The 23,374-nt window shown below is 31.2% G+C and overlaps 2 pseudogenes; one reads left to right on the top strand and one right to left on the bottom strand.

The window, feature by feature from the left end:
- Positions 1 to 3,734: 3,734 nt before the first annotated feature.
- LOC100014152 (PACRG-like protein) lies at positions 3,735 to 4,539 on the bottom strand (annotated as a pseudogene).
- A 12,435-nt stretch (positions 4,540 to 16,974) lies between these two features.
- Positions 16,975 to 18,148, top strand: LOC100014188 (cell growth-regulating nucleolar protein-like; annotated as a pseudogene).
- The last annotated feature ends 5,226 nt before the right edge of the window (positions 18,149 to 23,374 follow it).

Below are 23,374 nucleotides of genomic sequence, written 5' to 3'. Positions count from 1 at the left end.
TGCTATATACGTCACAAAAGGTTGTCCTTCAAAAATGGGTTTAAGTATGACTTCAAGGCTGAAATTACATTATATGTAATTGTTGGCACTGAATTCTTTTAAAAAGTGGTAGCAATTTCCAAAGCAACATTTATAGCATTAACTTGGAAATAAAGGGTCTGTATATAATTATTTTGATGAATTCATGATATACTTGTTATTGGTGCTCTCTTGACCAATGAAGATCACAACCACTCCATGCCCTTCTTTCTGTGTAGTTCTTGCTCATGTGTCTGCATAAGTACTTCCAAACGAATCCAATCTACAAAGATTACAACCTCATTCTTTGAAAATCTCTGAATACCTTGATAGGGGCACTCTAAGGGTCTGCTTTGAACCCCCTCTTTCATTTTCGATTTATAACATAAATTCTTAGATTAGGTTAACAGATTCCATAGGTTATGAATAGATTTATGGGAGTCTAAATTTGAATCTGAAAATATTAATTTTTAGTTTTTCTAATATCCAAAAGAAATTTGTCATTTACTTCAGTTATAAATTTTTAAATATTTGAAAAAGGAGTTTATAGGCTTCTGTAGACTGCCTAAGGTGTTGGTTACATGGACATGAATATGAAATTATAATGATATTGACTATTATCCATTATTTCTCATTTTATTATCTCACTAATTCCCATTTTTATTACAATATCTAGCTAGGTAACTCACAGATATCTATGTCTAGTCCTGGAATTTTTCATATGATCCAGAACCACATTAACATTTACCTATTGAAAATTTCCAAATTTGATGTACAATAGATACCTGAAAATAAAGAAATACAAATCAGAACTTATTACTTTTCCCAACTCATATTTTTTAAGTTCCCTATTTTCCCATTATCTTTCTAGTACCTTTGAATCTTTGGGTTTATCCTTCTAATTCTCCCTAATCACATATATTTTACCAACAGTTGTCAAATGTTGTCAATTTTAGATTCACAAAAAAATTTTTCCATATACCCCATTATTTTCCACTCACATATCTACCACCCAAGGTCAGATCTTCAGTTTATTTCACCTGAACTATTGCAATAGACTTCAAATTGCTCTCTTTTCAAAGTTTCTACCTGTTCCTATTCATTCTTCATATAATTGCCAAAGTAACTTTCCTAAAGTGAATATCTGAATATATCCCTCTTTTTGATCAACTTTAATAGCTCCCTAAAGCTTCTGGGATCAAATATAAATTATCTTGACATTTAATGCCCTGTGCAACCTTGTCCTTTCTTATTTTTCCAGCCTTATTATGTATTATTCTTTTCTGTACATTCTTTGATTGCACCAAATTGCCCTTCTTACTGTTTATCACATTCAACACAGACATTGTCTCCCATTGGATGTTCTACGTGTAATAAGTTCTTTCTTTGCTTGATCATGAAAAATCCCAGATAACTATGAAATCTAAGTGTAATTATAATTTCAGAAAGATGTCCCCTTCTGCTCCTGCCTCAAGGTTAACTCTTTTCTCTTTGGATCATGTTCTGTAAAGACCTATGTTTGTTATATGTTCCTGTCTCCTTCCCATTGCAATGTAAACTTCTTAAGGTAGGAATTATTTCACTTTTTTTTTCTTTTCCTCTAGGTGCACAAGATATAATGAGTGCATAAGGAAATATATTGGTAGAACTAATATATAAGGTTGTACAACATTTTCTTAAGCATTTCTTGTCATAGCATAAATGGACCGGCAATAATTAGCAGTGAATTGATATTATCTTGAACATTAGTTAAAGGCTGATGTCCTATGACCAATGCCCTAGAAAAAGAGTTCTCATTAAATTTAATCAAATTGCATTGATTAAAATAAGAAGCATGTTTCCACAACAAAAACTGGATTGAGAGAATGTCTCCAGTCAATAAATTTTATCAAATCAGTGAACAAGTTTAACGGAAGGAATTTTGAGAAATTGGTATAATGTGAGATAGAAGATCAATAAGTGAAATTTAAGTACTCTATATTTTATGTTACTATTTGTCATTCAGTAAATAAGAAAATTAGTCATTCAGTAAAGGAGTATGTGACTATTATGCACAAGACATTGTGCTAAGTGATGAAGTACCATCTTTGTTTACTATTAATGTCAATATTTTAATGTCTACTTAGCTTAATAATATAATTTTAACTGGCCTTTAAATAAAAATCTGCATTTAATTTCTCTATACATAAACATGATTAAAATAACTGATTAATTCATAGAACTATTTCTTGAGAAAAAGTTTTTTGAATTGTTCAGTTTTAAAAATTCAATGTAGATACAATTTTTAAATAATAGTTTTCTGACATTTTGCAGTCCATGTTCTATCACTCGTACCTTTTCTATCTTCACAAGACAGCAGGTAATATATGCTACAGACACGTTATCATATAATACATATTTCTGTGTTCATGATGTAAAAGAAAACCTATCAATTATTAGAGAAAAATTCACAGAGAAAATAAAATGAAAAATTATTTGCTTCAGTCTCTATTTAAATTCCATTAGTTCCTTCAATGGTAGTGGCCAGCCTCATTCTTTTTGAGTCCCTTGGAGTTTTCCTGGATCTTTTAATTGTTAAAAATAGTTAATTCATTCAGTTGATCTTTATTGCTATTACTGGGTAGGTCCTTTTCTTCTGGCTTTGATCTCTTTGGGATACAAACCTAGTAGGGTATTTCTGGGTAAAAGGGATTTTTGGATATAATTTCAAGCTCAGAAAATGTTGTATAATGAAAAATTGAGATATAAATGTAATGAACTATTATTGTGCCATGATAAATGATGAAATTAATAGTTTCAGAAGAAATTGGAAGGACATTTCTTTTTAGATACAGACCAGAGAAAACAGAAGGAATTTTATTTTGTTTTTTTCACTGACAATAACAGAAAAAAAAATCCAGTCAACACAGTGCTAATCTATGAGTCCAAAGAATGAAGATGAAATATGCCACTCACCTTCTAAATTGGGAGATAATAATTAGATTAAAATTGAAGGATGATTAATATATTTTATTTCATTTTTAGAACAATAACATTTATTAAGTATTTTAAGGGGAAAAAAAGGTTAACAAGTTAGTACTAAAAATGTGAATACAAATTTCAAGAGTTGAATTCTTAAATATTCAAATTTATAAATCATTTCTTTTAGCTGAGGAAATAGAAAAATACATATTATACAATAGTAGCAAGTTATAATAATAATTTACATGTTATAACAGATTTTACACTATTGAAAAATTCATATTCTGGATGTTTGCACAAAGCATTCCAATATTATAAAAATACCTATTAGTAAGCAATCATTTACCAGTGAGTTACTAAACAGTTTAACCATTTTTACTAATTTCTATGACTCTGATAGGTCTAAAAACCCCTACCAAGTCTTAGAGTAGTTATGAAAAATCAGTGCAATTATTTAAGTGATATAACTAAAAGGCAATGAAATATAAATATCAAATAAGAAACTGTAAACTAAATTGTGGTTCTTAATATAGGCCAAATGTAGAAGAAAAAGATTGTGCTTAATAAAACCCACAAAACTGCACTATAGAACTCCTTTTAATAGCTTTCCATAATTTAACCATTTTCCCATTCTGAAAAATGCTCCTTGACTATGATTCAGTGGAATCAATTTTGTGAATGCATTTTTATCATGTAAATAACAAATGAGTAGTTATGATTAAAAAAAAACAAACAAACATCCAAAAGGGATCCTATGTTGTTCATCACAAGCTTCTGGCATCTCTCACCACTTAGTCAAATGGTTTTATCATTCCTTTGGTTTAAAAGCAGATGGAACAATCGGTTGGAATTTTAGCTTTGATAATCATAAGGCTGCCACTTCCACCATGTTGTAAAGCACTGGTGATTGGCTCTTTGAACTTCTTTTCCATTAGTCTCTTTGAAAGACTTGTAAGCAAGTGCTTCAGATGATCATTTGGAGGAGGCCCAACACCACCACTCAACTGTACTAAAGCATTCAATCCCCTTTAAACACTTCACCATCCAAATGTGTCAGAGCTGCCTTCAACACTGGAATCTGTCTAGGTAACAGGGGCACAGTTTTTTTAGTAGCACCTTCAACCAAAAGTAATTCTTTAAAATCTTCCTTTGAAAAAAATCTGTAGGGATGTTTAGTCTCTCTTAGTTCCTCTGCTAAAGTAATAAAAAGAGGATCAAATGGAAGAGTTTCAGGAAGACAATCCCACTGTAATTTGTGTTTTGCTGAACTATTATATACCAACATGTGAGGAATACCTCCTTTAGAGTAAAAAGCAGCAAAAGCAGATGGAGCTTGTGGTTTGATCACCAAACGGGTCAATAGTTTTAGGATTAAGCTTATCACTTGGTCGAGGGTGAGGTTTCCTTACAGAATCTGGAGAATTCTTGGAAGGTAGTAACTTGTTTTCATCTACTACAGATCTATGTTTTTCTTGGGAACCTGATGATATTCTTTGTTCGTAGTTTCCTGTCACTCTTGTTTCTCATCTGGAGGCTTCCATATCTCTCTGATTTCTGCATTCTTGTTTTCTTAGTGTTGGCTCCTGACCCTCAGGAGCGCAGGTCTCCACTGCAGCTGTCCTAGCACAGAGCTCCGGACCCCAAACCCCTACATCCCTCCATATAGACCCTGGTCAGCACAGAGGCCTGGCCCAGGGCCCTCAGTCCCATTACCCGTGGACCTGCTTCCACTCGAGCCAGGCTTGAAGGTGATGGATAAGGCTCGAAGGAAGAGACGACGGCTGATTAATATATTAAAAGACAGTATGAGAAATACTTTTTTTCCAAAAACATCTAGAAATTTTCTTGGCAAGGTATTTACTTTTAATTGGTCAAATAAAGAGGAAGTTCTGTTTGGCCTTTATTTTAAAAGAGGATGAATAGTGTAATTGAATGATTATCTTGACTTGTATTTCAATTAGAGTCAAGTGAGGAACAGTAGAACACAATCATCTGCTTTATTTTCTCTTCCAGTCATTGAAGTCCATTTGCAGTACAAAAGTCTGTATGAATAGCAATGATCTGGGATATAGTAGATTACCTTGGTGTCTTCTATGTCTGACCAAGCTCTGAATAAAAGAAGTCTTTATAAGCATCCTGTATATATTCCCCTAAATCAATGAGGATTTGAGGCCTTTCAGTTACTCTCAACCTGTTTGATGCCATTTGCCTAGACAGTTTTGCTAGGGTGTTGTAACTTCATATGCTACAGTTTCTTGGGGCTGTAGGTAAGAGTTGGATGAAAGATCTACACCAAAAGTAGATGAGCAACTCTCAAAGAGACTGTAATATTTAGAAAAATAGCTGATTAAAGAACTCTACCAAGTTCCTTTTATGACGCCAATATGGTGCTAGTACCTAAACCAGGAAGAGAAAAAAAAAGAGAACTATAGTCCAATCACCCTAATAGATACTGATGCAAAACTGTTAAATAAAATACAAGCAAAGATATGTCAATATATCACAAGGATCAGACATTATGATCAGGAGAGTTTCATGCTACAAAGGCAAGAATGGTTCAATTTTAGGAAAAGTATCAGCATAATTGACTAAAAACACTAGTGAAAATTGGAATAAATTGGACATTCCTTAAAATGATAAATAACATTAGCAAACTATCAGCAAGTATTATTTTAATGGGGATAAGCTGGATGACTGCCCAATAAGATCAAGAGTGAAGCACAGATGACCACTATCACCACTAATAAAAAAAAATATTGCACTAAAAATGCTAGCTATGACTTTAAGTGAAGATGAAAGAAAACAAAGGAATTATAATGGGTAATGGGGAAATAAAACTGTCATTCTTTGCAAATGACATGATGGTATACTTAGAGAATCCTTAAAAAACAACCAAAAATTAAATAAAACAATTAAAAACTTTAGTAAAGTTGCTGGATATAAAATAAACCCACATAAATCATCAGCTTTTTCCTATACTACCCACATAGTCCAACAGCAAGACAAAGAAAGAAAAGTCCCATTAAAATAATTTTAGACAGTATAAAATTAGCTGGGAATCCATATACAAAGCAGGAACTAGATGATCATAGTTACAAAACACTTTTTCCCCCCCAAAAAGTCAAATCTTCAAAAACAGAGAAAGAAAACTATGGGACAATCTCCTTAATGAACACAGATGCAAAAATCTTAAATAGAATACTAGAAAAAAGAATACAGCAAGTGATCATGAGGGTTATTCATTATGATCAGGTAGGATTTGAATGCAATGATGGTTCAATATTAGGAAAAGCATTCACATAATTGACCATATCAACAAGCAAACCAACAAAAATCATGTCATTATATCAAAAGATGCAGAAAAAGCCTTTGACAAAATACAACACTCATTCCTATTGAAAACACTAGAAAGTAAAGGAATAGAAGGGCCTTTCCTAAAAATAATAAACAGCATATATCTAAAACCATCAGCAAGTATCATCTACAATGGGGAAAAATTAGAGGCATTCCTAATTAGACCAGGAATGAAGCAAGGATGCCCATTATTATCTCTATTATTTAACATTGTACTAGAAACACTAGCAGTCGCAATTAGAGAAGAAAAAGAAATTGAAGTTATTAAAATAGTTAATGAGGAGACCAAGCTTATCACTCTTTGCAGATGTTATGATGGTTTCCTTAAGGAATCCTAAAGAATCAACTAAAAAGATAGTGGAAATAATCAACAACTTTAGCAAAATTGCAGGATACAAAATAAACCCACATAAGTCATCAGCATTTCTATATATTTCTAACACATCCAGGCAACAGGAGTTAGAAAGAGAAATTCCATTTAAAATCACCCTACACACAATATAAAATACTTAAGGATCTATCTGCCAAGATAAACACAGGAATTATATGAGTACATCTAACTACAAAACACTTTACACACAATTAAAACTAAATCTAAACAATTAGAAAAGTATTAATTGCTCATGCGTACAATGAGATAAAATAATAAAAATGACCATCCTATCCAAATTAATTAATTTATTTAGTGCCAAATCTATCAAACTACCAAGAAACTTCTCTACTGAATTAGAAAAAAAAAAACTATAACAAAGTTCATTTGAAAAAAACAAAGGATCAAAAATATCAATGGAAATACCAGATCTCAAACTATACTATAAAGCAGTGGTCATCAAAACAATATGGTACTGGCTAAGATGCAGAAGGGAGGATCAGTGAATTAGGCTTGGGGTAAACTTCAGCAAGATAGTCTATGATAAACCCAAAGACCAGAGCTTTGGGGATGAAAATCCAGTATTTGACAAAAACTGCTGAGAAAATTGGAAAACATTATGGGAGAGATTGGGTTTAGATCAACATCTCACACCCAATACCAAGATAAATTCAGAATGGGTGAATGACTTGAATATAAAGAAGGAAACTATAAGTAAATTAGGTGAACACAGAATACTATACTTGTCAGATCTTTGGGAAAGTAAAGATTTTAAGACCAAGCAAGAGTTATAAAAAATTACAAAATATAAAATAAATGATTTTGATTACACTACATTAAAAAGGGTTTGTACAAATAAAACCAATAGAACCAAAATGATAAGGGAAGCAACAAATTGAAAAAAAAATTTATAACAAAAACATGTGACAAAGATATAAATATTAAAATATATAAAGAGTTAAACAGCAAGTCTTTTCCCAACAGATAAATGGGCAAAGGACATGAATAGGCAATTTTCAGATAAAGAAATACAAACTATCAATAAGCACATGAAAAAATGTCATAAATCTCTCATGGTCAGAGAAATACAAATCACAAAAACTCTGAGGTACCACTTCACAGCTAGCAGATTACCTAACATGACAGCAAAAGAAAGTAATAAATATTAGAGGGGATGTGGCAAAATTGGGGCATTAATGCATTGCTGATGGAGTTGTGAATTGATCCAACCAATCTGGAGGGAAATTTGGACCTATTTGCAAAGGGCACTAAAAGGCTGTCTGCCTTTTGATCCAGCCATAGCACTGCTGGGTTTATACCCCAAAGGATAATAAGGAAAAATACATGTACAAGAATATTCATAGCTTCACTCTTTGTAGTGGCAAAAAATTGGAAAATGAAGGGATGACCTTCAATTGGGTAAGACTTGAACAAATAGTATAAAATTGTGAGGAAGTACTATAATGCTACAAGAAATAATGAACAAGGTACTTTTGGAACAATCTGAGAAGTTTTATGACCTAATGCAAAGTGAAATGAGGAAAATTACTACAAAAATTATTATAAATTATTATTACAATTATTACAATTTAAAGTAAAAGTATTACAATTAAACGTAAAATTATTATAATTAAAAGTATTTCAAGAGGCTGATTTTAATGCCTTTCAATTGGGGAATGGTGGTGTCTGTTGGTGATGGAATATTATTGTGCTCAAAGGAATAATGAACTGGAGGAATTCCATGTGAACTGGAACAACCTCCAGGAATTGATGCAGAGCAAAAGGAGCAAAACCAGGAGAACATTATACATAGAAACTGATACACTGTGGTATAATTGAATGTAATAGACTTCTCTACCAGCAGCAATGCAATGGTCCAAGACATTTCTGAGGGACTCATGAGAAAGAATACTATCCATATCCAGAGAAAGAACTATGGGAGTAGAAATACAGAAGAAAAACAACAGCTTGATCACATGGGTTGATGAGGATATGATTGAGGATGTACACTCTATACCATCACTCTAGTGCAAATATCAATAATATGGAAATAGGTCTTGATCAATGGCACATGTAAAACCCAGTGGAATTGAGAATCAGGTATGAGTGGGGGACTGGTTGTGGAGGAGGGGAAGGAAAGAACATGAATCATGTAACCATGGGAAAATATTCTAAATTAATTAATTAAATACAATTTTTTCAGTTAAAAAAGTCAGATCAAAATAATTGGAAATCATTAGTTGTTCACGAGTAAGTCAAGCTAATATAACAAAAATGAATATTCTACCTGAAATAATTTACCACTTCAGTGCTATATTAGTTATTTCATTAAGTTAAAATAGTAAAATTCATCTGAAATATTAAGGGAATTAATGGAAAAAATTAAAAAGGGAATTGGCTTAGATGTACTGGATCTCAAATCATATTATAACAAGGTAACCATCAAAACAATCTCTTTCTGGCTATGAACTAGATTACTGAATCAGTAAAATGCATTAGGCACTCAACACAACAATGAATGACAATAGTAACCTAGTATTTGACAAACCCAAAGATCCAAGTTTTTTGAAGGAGTCACTATTGAACAAAAAATGCCCAAAAAATCTTGAAAACAGAATGGCAGAAAATAGGATCTAAACCCCACATCACATATCAATATAAAGTCAAAAGGAAATATGATCTTGAAATAAAGGATGAAAAAATAAAAGAATTGGGGGAACACAAAATAATTTGCCTTAGTACTTATGGATTATGTAATAATTTATAATGAATCAAGACATAAAGAACATACTAATATGTAAAATAATTAACTTTGAATACATTCAAATAAAAAAAAACTTTTGCACAAAAATAAATTCAATGAAAGCAAGATCAGAAGGGAAATAACAAAATGGGGAAAAATTTATACCAAGTCATCTCTGACAAGACTCTCATTTCTCAAATAAATATCTTAATAAAAGTCATTTCCCAAATGAAAAATGGTCAAAGAATATGAACATGCACTTCTTAGATGAAGAAATTAATTTTGTCTTAATTAAAAAAAATGTTTAAATAAAAACCCTTACCTTCCATCTTAGTATCAATACTGTGTTTTGGTTCTAAGGCAGAAGAGCAGTTAGGGCTAGGTAGTGGTTGCTGAGTGACTTGCCTAGGGTCACACAGTTAGGAAGTATGTAAGGTCAGATTTGAACCCAGGACTTCTCATCTCTAGGCATGGCTCTCACTCCACTGAGCCACCCAGGTTCACCCAATACTAATTTTTTTTTAACTTGGAAAAAATGCATCAAATGAGTATTATTTAGTGAAATTCAAAGTAAAACTACTTTAATGTACTTTCTCACACTTCTCAGGCTGGCTAATATAATAGAAAAGGAAAATAATAAATTCTGGGAATGATGTGAAAAAATTGGGAAACTAATACAATGTTGGTGGAATTGTGAACTGATACAACCATTATGGAGAACAATTTGGAACTGTGCCCAGAGTTCATTAAACTATGCATACACTTTGAGCCATAAATATTACAGTCTTTATCCTAAAGAGATCAATGATAAGAAAAAAGGACCTATTTGTACAAAAGGATTTATAGCAGCTCTTTTTTTGTTGGCAAAGATTGGAAAGTGAAGGGAAGTCCCTCAGTTAGGGAATGCCCAAATCAGTTGTGGTGTATGGTTTTATGGAATACTATTGAGGCATAAAAAATGACAAGAAAATGATTATAAAAATCACCTGGAAAGACATATGAAGTGATGTAAAGTGACATGAATAAAACGAGAAGAAAGATGTATAAAGAAGTGTTAATAAGGTGTGGTGCAATGTAAAGATCTAAGACATCTCCATGGGACTCATGTGAAAAAATGCCTTCTACCACTATAGAAGGAACTGATAAAGTCTGAATACACACTGAAACTAATAATATTTTTAGTTTTCCCTTGATTTTTTTCTTGCATAAGCAATCTGTGTCTTCTTTCACAATATAATTATGGAAAAATGTATTGCATGATAGCATTTATATAAACTGTATCATATTACCTGACATCTTATTTGTCATTTTTTCATTTTCATTAGGAATATGATTCCTTGGCTTAAATAGTTACATTTAATATATTTCTAAACCTTCTAGCCAAACTTGAGATCTGAATTTTTAAACTGTCCAGAGAACATATTCACTCAAATAGACTTCTGTCACATCAGATTCAATAATGCATTTCCCCTGACCAAGAAATAACGCTTCTTTCTGATGTAATGATTTGTATTTTTGAGTATCATTTTACCTCTTTTCCTTGATTTCTTTATCTGGAAAATGGAGCTAATAATAGTATCTACCTCATAGCTTTGTTATGAGGATTAAGATAATATTTATAAAGTTATTTGCGCAATCCTGGTACATTGTAAGGCATATATTACATTTATTATTATCATTGTTATTATTTTCATATTGAAAGTCAAATAATGCTTTCATCTAGGTCACCTATTTTTTTCTTTTTCTTTTTATTTGGTCAATTTCAAACATTATTCCTTGCTTACACAGGATCACCTATTTTTAAAACTCTTTTCATCCTATAATGTTCTTCTATCTGTCCTTCACTATTTAACATCCTTCCAAAAGATTAAGGAAAATTCAAGTCAATTTTTTTCAGATCTTCTAAGGTGTATTAACATCTTCCTTCAGTGAATATCTAGAACCTGGGCTTGACAATAGACAATTATGAAATGGGTGACATTCCTTTGCTTTCTTTTGTTTGTGGATAATTTAGTATCTTTCCTCACTGAATGCTGAAATTCTACTTTTGAAGTACAAGGACTATACTTTGTCCCAATCTAGCAAGAATCTCCCATTTTCTCCTGTTCCTCTCAATTGTCTCTCATTTCCCCTATTTTCAATGTGTGTGTGTGTGTACACTCATATACCCATAGATATACACCTATGTGCATATATTGTTTGCATTATGTCTCCTCCATTGTATTCTGAAGGCATCAAGTCAGAGATTGTCTCTTAGGCTAGTGTTTAAGCACATAGTAGATACTGAAATACTTGACTGACTAAGGAAATAATTAAGTTTTATTATACGTCTTTCCTGGAATGTTGGCTAATGTTTCTTTTTGATAAGCGAGGTATTATAATATTTACACAGGTCTTTACAGGTTTTCATAAAGTTGTTCCTATTATAGTGACATTTAGCAATAGACATTTATACTTTTCTGTGGATGCTTTGACTGTGCCCCCTTTCCTCCTATGATTTTTGAGCTTCCAATCTCAATCTCACTTACTGTTATGGCAAAGTTCTGAAAATTGTTTATATTTTCTATAATTTTTTTAAGGATACTATATTTCTTCTTAGGGATAATAGAGACTATAAATTTTTGAATTGGTTTTCTAGGGTGGATTTATGCGTTCAAACTAAAAAAATATTTTAATAATAACAATGATAATTAATGATGCTAATAGTTAATATCCATAATAAATTCCTCGTGCCATGCCAGGCACCATAATAGATACTTTATAATTATTATATAATTATTATCTCTTTTGATCTTCACAACAATCCTGGGAGGTAGATACTATTATAACCCTCATTTTACAAATGAGAAAAACAAGGCAAGTTACTTGTCCAATTTAGTATAACCTGTCTTATTCAAATTCACTTGCAATAATGATATTGCTTTTGTTATTCATTTAATAATTTAATCTCTTAATAATTTATAATGAATTACTTATTTAATCCTTTATTTTAGTTCATAATTCATCAGTTCTTTGTTTAGAGATGAAGTAACTTCTTATGATTTTCCATTTGTGTGAACTTATATATTTTATATATGTTTTATTTGTTTATATATGTTATTTATATACATTGCTGTGTCATTTAGACTGGATACCAATGACATAAAGTAATAGAGCATTTCATTTATGACTGGTTACATATATCTCCATTTTCCCCATGGTATTATAAGTATGTAAAGAAAATGTTTGCCATCTGCATTTCATGTACATAGATTCTTATCTGATTTAATTAGTCCATAGTATTTAACCCAAAGCATTTCCATCAAGTGGATTATGGATATTTGAGTTTTGTCCCTTTTTCTAGTACAATCAATGCAATATTGACTTTAATCAGATTGAAAACTTAAGTCATGCTGTCTGTTTGTTTGACTGTTAGGGATAGCTCTGTCACACTGACCTACATACTGTTAATGAGAATAAGTACATCATCTGATACCAATTGGCCATTGTTTCAAAGTGTTTGGGTGGGCTACTAATTTACTAAAGGGATCTTAGGGCACACACAATCATTGCTGTACTTCATCCAGGTTGACATTCCCCTACTTTTCTGCATACATGACATAGGCAATGGGATATGGTTTGATGGGTTATTATTCTATTAGTTTTCACAGTGGATAGTAGGCTCAGGACCTTGAGACAAGAATAACTGAGTTTAAATTTGGTCTCAGACATGTAACAGCCCTTTCCTCTCAAGTGATGATTTAAGAAAAAAATGAGCTCTATATAAATATGAACTATATTTATTCCATTATCCCATCTAATGCTATTTTTAAATGAAATGAAAATAAGGAATGGTTCCTAAATCTTCAAAAATACTTAGCTCTACTAAGAATTTTCCTCTTTTTTCCAAAATCAAGATAGCACTAGACTGTGTCTAAGTATCAGTTAAGTGGCTCAGCAATATTTGTTGCCTTCAAGTATATCTTTTTTGATTTTCTCAATGTTAAAACCTTTTCCAGTGTTTCTTTCCACTCTTTCCTATTTCACTCACTCTCTGCTATTTCTTTAGCAGATTCTGTATCTTGAAGTTCATCACATGATATCTGTAATTGCAGGTTTTGTCCCATTGTTACTGCACTGTTGCTATCAGGTAAGCCTTCTGGTAACCATACTGCACAACCACACTCCCTCAGACTTGATAAATGATTTGCTCCCAAGGCTAGGATAATAAAGTGTGTTAAAAATATAGATAAAAAAATTTATCAGAGAAAGAGAGAGAAAGCCAGGTACCTAAGGATAAGGGACTGATGCTTTAGAAAGGAGAGGTGATTTATATTCCTTATTCTAGGTATTACCAAGGACACAGCTTTCAAAAGAATAAAGCTGCCTAGTCCTGAGAAAAAGGCAAGATGTTAGATTATTCTGACAGCTTTTTTAATTGACAGAATGGACAATTGTACAAGGAAATCCTTGAGATCCAAAAGAGGCATTAAAAATATATCCACATTTCTATTACTTTTTTGTGTGTTTGAAAGGGAATCATAAGGCAAAGACAGAGACATATATTTGTTTAATCAAATGAACTCATTCTCTTATCTTTGAAGTGTACATGTTTATAAAATATTTAAATTGTTAAAGTATTCTATATTACATTTTTAGTAGTAGGTCCACAATCTCTGTTTTAGGTTCTATCATTTAAAAAAAATCCTTGAGGTTCAAATAGGGAAATAAGGAAAAAAAGAGGTAAATATTTTTTACTTCTGTCTTAGTTTTTAAAACCACATATATTTAATTTGAGAACACCACATAAAATCAAAGCACAGTATCATACTCATCTTTAATTACATTGTCCTGTGGAGCAAATGTAAGTTATTAATCTTTAATACCTCTAGGTCAAATTTTTATGTCTGTAACATATGCCCCACTTTAATGGAACTTTCCTTTTCCCTCTCTTGTTCCCTACTGTTTCTGCTATGAAACTAGATCATCATTTATTTTGTAGATATCAATATATTTTTCTATTATTTTGAGATATTCTGTAATGGAATAAGGTGATTAAAATGCATTACCACTTGAAAGCAAATGCTTTATTTGAGGTAAATTACTTCTGTAACACTATGGGATACAAGAGTGCACGTCAACATAATTCCCTTACCTTTTGTCTAGACACTCTGCATTAAGATCTATAGTATATACCTTAGAAACAATGCCATAAAGGTGTCACCAGATTCAAACCCAGATCTTCTATTCCAAGCCACCTCTTTCCAAATGGTCAAAATACTTTTGTAAATATACATACATATATATATATATATATGTATACATATATTTTTTAATTGTAATAATGCCTTATACTAGGACAGTGGTTTTCTCTTTTCTAAAGACTTTTATAAACATCTGATACTGCACAATGAGGCTTCATAAATGTTCTTATCTTCAATTTATGGATTAAACCCTAAAACAAGAAATAGCAAGGGATTGTTATCCATTGTCACAGAGCAATTTAGGGATGAAGGTCGTTCTAGATCTGATTGTTAGTTTGGTATGATTTCCATTGTTATAAATTTGCTTCTTCAGCTCAGTGGGAAAGTACTATAGAAATTCTATATTACAACTCATCTCTTTTTTTGTAGATGTAGAGTTCTGGAAGAGATGATTTTCTTACTCAAAAATTTGCAGAGCAAATATTCAAACTTAAATCATCTGACATTAAATCTAGCATATTTTCAAAACTAGTATATTTCCTTGTAATTTTCTGCTATTTTGCCATTTTATTTTAAATGTATCTCAATTCACTTTTTTGTCATCTCTCCCTTTGTGATCAAAAGATTCACAGATAGGTAAATAAAAGAGAAGCTATAAAAATGAATACAAAAGCAATTGGAGATATTAACAACTCGGAAATTTAAGAAAAAATTTACAATTAAGTGGTCCTTGAGCTGAAACTGATAGAGATGTAGGGATTCCAGGTCATTTTGCATCTAAGTACTTCCAGATTCTTGTGATAATATTGTTTGTCATTTCTTATAACAGTAGTATGCAATTACAATCATACACCACAACTTATTCAGCTATTCCCCAATTGATGGACAGTCATTTAGTTTTCAATTCCTTGCTAACACAAAAATTTAGTATAAATATTTTAGAACATATTTTTTTTTCATTTCCCTTTATCACCTTTGGAAACAAAAATAATAGTGGTATGACTAAGTTAAAAATCATACACAGTTTTTTAACTCTTTGAGTATAATTTCAGATTGGTCTCCAAAATGGTTGGATAAATTCATAGTTCCATCAACAAGGTATTCGTGTTCTAACCACATCTCCTCCAATATTTGACATTTTGTCCCTTTAGCACCTTAGCCAATCTAATAGGTATGAGATGATATTTCAGAATTGCCATGATTTACATTTCTCTAAATAATAATGATACACACAGGCATATGTGCTTTCTTTATCCAAAGACTTTCTGTCCATATCTTTAACCACTTAAACTAACATTGCTTTCATTTTAATTTTGACTATTAGTTTTATTTTTAAAAAATACCTTTCAATTGAACATATTTTAAATTATCCATTTTATATTTCACAATGTATTCTATATTCTAATGGCACCTACCTTCTCAAGTCCATTACTTCTAGTAAGATTGGATTACTTTCTGATACTCAAAAATGACTTAAAATGTATTATTCCTCCCCTCCACCCCACCTTCTGTTATTCTTTCCACCTGGTATGTACATTCTTCTCAGAACCTCTTAGATTCCTTAGTTTTCAGCATATATCAGCTCAAAGACCATATTTGCATGACATATTTCCTGATACTTCCTCCTAAAACTACTAGCACCTTCACTTACAAAATTATCTTGCATATATTATAAACATACATATGATGAACATATTGTTTCCCTCAATAGAATATAAAATATGTTTTGTTTTTGTGGGAAAGGGACTCTGTTTTGGGTCTATATCTTCAGATCTTACCTCTATTTTGGGTATTTGTGAAAGGGAGGTTTTGCTTTGTTCAAGAGTAAATATTTATTAATATTTTATGCATCATTCCAAATTGCTTTCTAGAATGGTTTTACAAACTCACAAGTCCACCAACAGTTCATTAATTCTGTTTTCCCATTGCCCATGCAATATGCATGATTTTTTGATATTTTTGCCAATCTGATGGATGTGAAGCAGAATATTAGACTTGCTTTAATGTGTCTCTCTCTAATTAGTGGTGATTAAGAAAAAAAATTTAATTGACTCTACATGGCCATGGTTTATTACCTCTTAAAACAGTTGGTTCAGCCCAGGGGAGTCCACGTGCTGGGCGCAGGTGGTTGAAAGGGTTCCCCAGCGCACAGCAGGGAAGTCCCTGCCCAGTTGATTGTGGACAGAAGCATAACTTCTGGCCACTTGTTCTCCTTCCTGAAGGCTGGCAAAAGGTCCCTTTCAAGCAGTCAGTCCCTCCCCCACAGGTTCACAAAATTTCAGTTCCAGCATTTTCATCTGTTTTGGGTAAAGCAAAACAGCATTTATTAAAATGGTATTTTTACATGCAATGCATGTGGAGAATCAGTGAAGAAAGGGCGAGTGGAAAAACATATGAACTTTGCAGGAGCTGTCAATGCCTTTCTTGCTTTGTGGCAAAGATTTCTGGGGTGATGAATACAAAAAATACATGAAATGCATCAGTGAAGATCAGAAATATGGGGGCAAAGGATATGAGATCAAAACCAACCAAGCAGATGTTAAACAGCAAGAATGGATTCAGAAGATTCATGAAGTAATGAAGAAACCCACTACCCCCCAAATTGTGAGAGATTTTAGAAGAAGTTAGTGGTTTTGATAACATTCCGAGAAAAAAGGCCAAATTTTGGAATTGGATGAAGAACAGTTTAAAAATTTATGACTCTCTTCAGGATCAGGTGTGGGATATCTTTTCTGAAGATACCAGAAATGGGCCAAATACAAAAGAGCAAGAGAAACAGCCCCTCAACCAAGTGGAGAATCAACATGCAGAAAACAAAGTTAAGACAACACCCACTGAAGTTAGTGAAAGAACAGTTGGACAACCAGGGGCAAAGAAGAATAAAAGAGAATGCAAAGAAGAAAGACAGTACAAGAAAAAAGAAAAGAAAGAACTGAAGATAGAAAACCATCAGGAAAATTCAAGTGATCAGAAATCCAAAAAGCGCAAGAGGAGCCAGGTAGGAGAACTTGATGCCAACAAGGAAGAAAAGTCAGAAATGAGCAACACAGAAAAAAAGAAAAATAAGAAGAAAAAAGGAATGTGCAGCAAATCAGAAGTGAATGGAAATGGAATCATGTTGAAATGAAGACAGAGGAAGAGACAAAAGCACCTGCAGGAAAAAGAAAATGTAAGCATGCAGAAGAAGTTGATTCTAAGAAGAAAAAAATGAAACATACAGAAGATACTAACATAGAGACTGAAAATAGTGAAACTCCTATAAAAGGGAAATTCAACTGGAAAGTAACTATCAAAGCAGTTCTGAAAGAGGCTCCCGACAATGAAATATCAATTAAAAATTAAGGAAAAAGGTTTTAGCTCAATACTTTGCAGTGACTAATGAACACCACAAATCTGAAGAGTAGCTGATAGTCATCTTTACCAAGAAGATCAGTAAGAACCCCTGCTTTAAGCTCCTAAAGGAGAAACTAAAACTTTTGAAATGAACATTTTCCTACTTTGTTAAAAATATGTACTATTCCTGAATTCTGCCTTACATCACTATCTGTAAAACAGAAAGAAAATTTGACAGCCACTGAGATTTTGTATTGTTGTTGTTCTTTTTTAAATGTTAGGAAAATGTATATTTTTGGTAGAGCATTTAATTGAAAATAAAGATAACTGCTGATCATTTTTCTAAATTTTTGGTATAGAAAATTACTGGAGCTGAGAAAACATGAATTTGTTTAATAGGATATACTGATATCTTGGCAACAGTTAAACACAATAGCATTGATGTGTCATTTCTTGAATGGTAAGTCAGGAATTTTAATTAAATTGAAATACATTTAAAAAAATAAAAGAGTTGGTTCAAATTCATACACAATTTATCATATCAACAATGGCTCTTACTTTTTAGAAATTTGGACCAATTCTTTGTACATTTTAGAAGAAAAGTTTTTCAGATAAATTTATTGAAAATGTTATTTTCCAGTTAATTAATTTCATGGTAATATTATTTTATTAGATATGAAAACATTTAATTTTTATCTTCCATGCTTTGGTCAAATTTTTTCTTTAACCTATATATGTAATAGATATGTTCCCATTAAAGAAAAAAATCTTACCTTCAGTATTAGATTCAATACTAAGACTGGATTTTAAGGCGGAAAACTAAGAAGGACTAGGAAATTAGAATTAAAGTGATTTGTCCTAGGTCACATAGGTAGGAAGTAGACAAGACCAGATTTAACCCCAGATTTTTCCAACTACAATCCTGGCACTCTATGCACTATGCTAACTCCCTGCCTTATTATTTAAAAAAAATATGTCTATTGTGCATTTTATGTCAAAATCATGTACCCATTTGGACTTTTATCTTGGTATAATATATCATATGAAATGTCTATCTAAATCTAATTTCTTTTTTAATTACTGTATAATGTTCCTTGCATTTTTTTTTTATCAAATACAGAGTATCTACGGGCCGATTGTCTTTGCTTTTATCTTATAATAGACAGCTCAATATACCTGTTTGGTACATTGTATATCTATTTTTTTCCCACTGATGAGGCTGTATTTTTTCTAGACTGAAATATTTTTTGAGAATTATTGCTTTCTAATATAACCTTATAATGCTAGTAAGTATTCACTGATAATGTCCATTCAACATTACTTTATTTCCCTTGAAAGACTTGCCTTTTTCCCTATTTTTTCTAGTTTTATAGATTTATCCATTGATGGTTTAATTAATATAGCATTGAAAAAGTGCATTGAAAAGTTTTTTTTTCATTTTTGTTACCAATTTATATTATATGTGTTTATTTGGGAATTTTAAAAATTGTGTGCTTTTCTGCTAATTTTGGTTGAATTGCCAATTCAGAGGGAATTTTTTATTGTGTATTTATTCTCCAATTAATTTAAGAAAATTTTAATAATGCTTTATGAAATTAGGATTGGGAAAGTTCCTTCCTAATATCCTTCCATTAACTTGCAAATAGATGATTCTTATAAATTATTTAATGATTTTCCTCTAGCATTTTCTTTTTCATTTTTGATCAATATCCGCATGTGAATTTCAAAATTCCTTTTCAGCTTCCCTACTTCCACTATAATCAAGGATGTTTGGAAGTCCTCTATTTCATTGGAAGTCTGATTTTGTCATTGTTGGAGTATATTAAGTTATGCTAGGTAAATTATTCATTTTTTTCAATTTATTCTATTGCTTTTTCCACTCCATCATTTAAAAAATACCAATTAGAAACAGAATAGAAATCCATCAAGTTGTTAAGAAAGGGTAACAGAATTATCTAATTTGATTTTTTTAAAAAGAGAAAACAAGTTAAAGTTAAAAGCAACTTTCATCAAAAATAAATATCACCTATGTTCTGTATTTATTTAGTTACAACTGCTGAATTTTATGTAATATTGACTATATTTTCTTGCTATCTTAATTATTTCTCAATGGTTTGTGGTATTTTTTCTTTAATCTGGAAGCTCTGGATTTTGATGGTCACATTTCTGCTTTGTTCTGTGTATATATGTATATATACATATATATGTATGTATATATACACATACATAGAAACATAAATATATTTACATATATCTAAATATTTATATAAAGGAAAATTAGTGTGAATTATATAAATATAATCCATAAAATGTAATCGATAAAAAATAAGAATAACTAGATGTGAGGTAAGCATATTTGATGAAATAACTTTTGTTCTATTTATATGTTATTTGTACCAAGAGTAATCAAAAGTCATACCCCCCCAAATGTGCTCCTTGGTGTGAATCTATGGGAGGACATAATGAAGAGTCACACAAGTTTCGTAGGTGAGGTTAAGTTGGGGGTATTATTCTTAGAAACAATATTTGCTTTGATGCAATCATAGAGTTACTTGGGCTTTTAGTAAAGTTCTTTTAAAAAATCAGTGGAATAGAACAGACAAGCAACAAACACTTGTAATAGATTATGGTCCCCTTGTGTATGACAAAAGCAAAAAGATCTAAGATTTGGGGATAAAATCCATTATTTGATAGAAAAAACATTTTTGGGAAAACTCCAAATTATTCAGGAAGAAACTACAAATTGAACACTATTACACCATTTTCCTATTTACCAAGGTAAGATCAAAATAGATCAATGACCCAGGCATAAATGGAGATGTAATAAGAAAATCAGAACAGGGACTAGTCACCTATCAGATTTATGGATAGGAGAAGAATTTGTGAATAAACAAGAGATGGAAAGTACTTTAAGATATAAAATGTATCATTTTAAATATATTAAATTAAAAGGGATTTATACAAATAGAACTCACATAGATGAGATTGGAAGGAAAACAATAAATTGGGGGAGCAATTATAGAGTTTTTTGGATAGAGGTCTCATATCTAAAAAATATAGAGAACATTGTCAAATTTATAAACATATAAGCCATTTTCTAATTGACAAGTGATCAGAAGATATTAGCAGACTGTTCTGGACTGAAGAAATTAAAGTTAGGTATACTGTAAAAGCTGCTGAAATTTTTTATGGAGTAAAGAAATGCAAAGCAAAACTACCCTAAGATCATCTCACACCTATGAAATTGGCTAAAATGATAAATGTTGGAGGGGATATGGAAAAATGGGGTCACTAATACATTGTTGTTGGAACTTTGAACTAATCCAACTATTTTGGAGAACAATCTGGAAATAGACTCAAATAATTATAAAAGTGTATACATTTTGACCAAACAATGCCATTACTGGGTTTATTTCCTAAGGTGATCAGTAAAAAAAAAAAAAAAAAAGAGAGAGAGAGAGAGAGAAAGGAACAATGTTTTTGTTTTTGTTTTTTAATATCTTTAGAAGCAATCTTTGTTAGGACAAAGAAGTAGAAATTGAAGAAATGCCCAACAAATGGAAAATGGCTAAAGAATTTGTGGTATGTGATTCTGATGCAATACTTTTGCACCATTAGAAATGACAAACAGGTTAATTTAAAAAAAAATAGAAAAGACCTACATGAAGTAATGAGAATTGAAATGCAAAGAATCAGAAGAAAATTATATACAGCAGCAGAAATCCTCTTGGAAAAATATTTTGTCTGTATCTACCTCGAGAGAAAGAATTGAAAATACAAACAAACACAACAATTTTAAATAGACATGCATTTTTTTTGTCAAGTAATTCCTTCCCTAATCAAAGAAATGAAAAATGGAAGTTACCTGGGTATTTTCATGTAAGATATAAACATGTAAATTTTAAAAACATACAAAAATGTATAGTCAAGCTATTATTAGGAAAAAACTCCTAGTAATCTCTTTAAAATTAAAACTAGAAGGACTAAACTAAATTAGACATTTTATCACTATGGTATTTGATATATCTTACTATAAACATTATTTTATTATTTAGAGTATATCCATCTCACTCTATTTGACTATTGCTATGACATGCATGCTTTTTTAACTGGTTAACTATTATGGTATTTAAAATCAATTAAACTGGATAGCATTAATTTTTAATTTATAAACCATTATTTCAGCTTCATTATATAACTCAGCTGATCATGATTCCAAAAACAAAACAAAACTATAGAGCATAAATTTTTAAAAATAAAATTAAAATTATCTCTGTATTATAATAGGAGACAAGAGAAGTTAGAGCAATATTCAGAAATTTACTGTATTTGTACTAGCTATCCTTATTTTTTTCAATATGCTTAATGTTATGAGTAACTAAAGCATATTTTTGCGTAACTCAAGATCAACACAAGAAAATATTTTCCAGTATTACACAAAACTCTAAATAGTATCGTCATGTTTTTGTTTTCCAAATTAAAATTAGCAAATTTTAAAGCTCATATCACAATCTAAGAATATAGCTTTTGAAAATGATTGCTAATTAAATACTTATTTATGTTCTGTGATAATGACAATCATATTCATATCTTTATGGCCCCACTTAACTTTAAACTTGGGAAGAGCAAGGATCTAATAGAGTTAAACAACATCATCAGTTGTGATTACAAGTAGGTAGAATATGAATTGTATATGTTAAAATCAAAATAAAAGTAATAATGATAAGGCTTTAGAAATAATATCTAAAATAATAGTATACAAGTATTTAAAAAAAGTTGTCACTGAGATTTTCTCTTTTCTCCACCCTGTTTAACCTTGATAGTCTTTTAAAAGTAGAATTTTCTTGATAGAGATAAGGCCTGCTAGATTACAAAATATCAAAGTAGTTTTACAAGGTTTTGTAAAGACCCATGTTAATCTTCTGTGATATAAGAGCACATGTAAGTATTCTTCCATTTTATTCTAGTAAATCCAATAGCCTGATCAAGTTAGGAGCCAGCTGTTACACAATTCAGCAAGGAACAATCAAGAAAATAGAAGCTATTGCCTCAGGAAATTAGGATAAATCTCTATTCTTGAATGATAATGTATGCCAGGGAAATCTGTTTTAGCTTGTAGGTAATCTTTTGGCTTTCTCTATACACTGTCAGTTGGTTGGAGTATAAAAACACTAGTAAACATACTTAGAATAATTGCATAGAAATGAAATGATCCAGCACAACAAGAAGAGAGGCCAAGCGAAATCTGCCAGGATTCTAGCCTATCATTCCATAGAAACTTGGCATTTCAACCCTGATGTGCTATATCAAGTTCCTACTCTGGAAATATTTTCAGGATACATCTCTTTGGCTCTACTGCCTGTGTAACTCACTAGAAAACAAACATCATTCAGTAGAAAATATCTTTATTAA

Source organism: Monodelphis domestica, chromosome 6 (assembly GCF_027887165.1).
Source record: "Monodelphis domestica isolate mMonDom1 chromosome 6, mMonDom1.pri, whole genome shotgun sequence".
Lineage (NCBI taxonomy): Eukaryota > Metazoa > Chordata > Mammalia > Didelphimorphia > Didelphidae > Monodelphis > Monodelphis domestica.
This window is presented reverse-complemented; position numbering and strand designations above follow the sequence as displayed.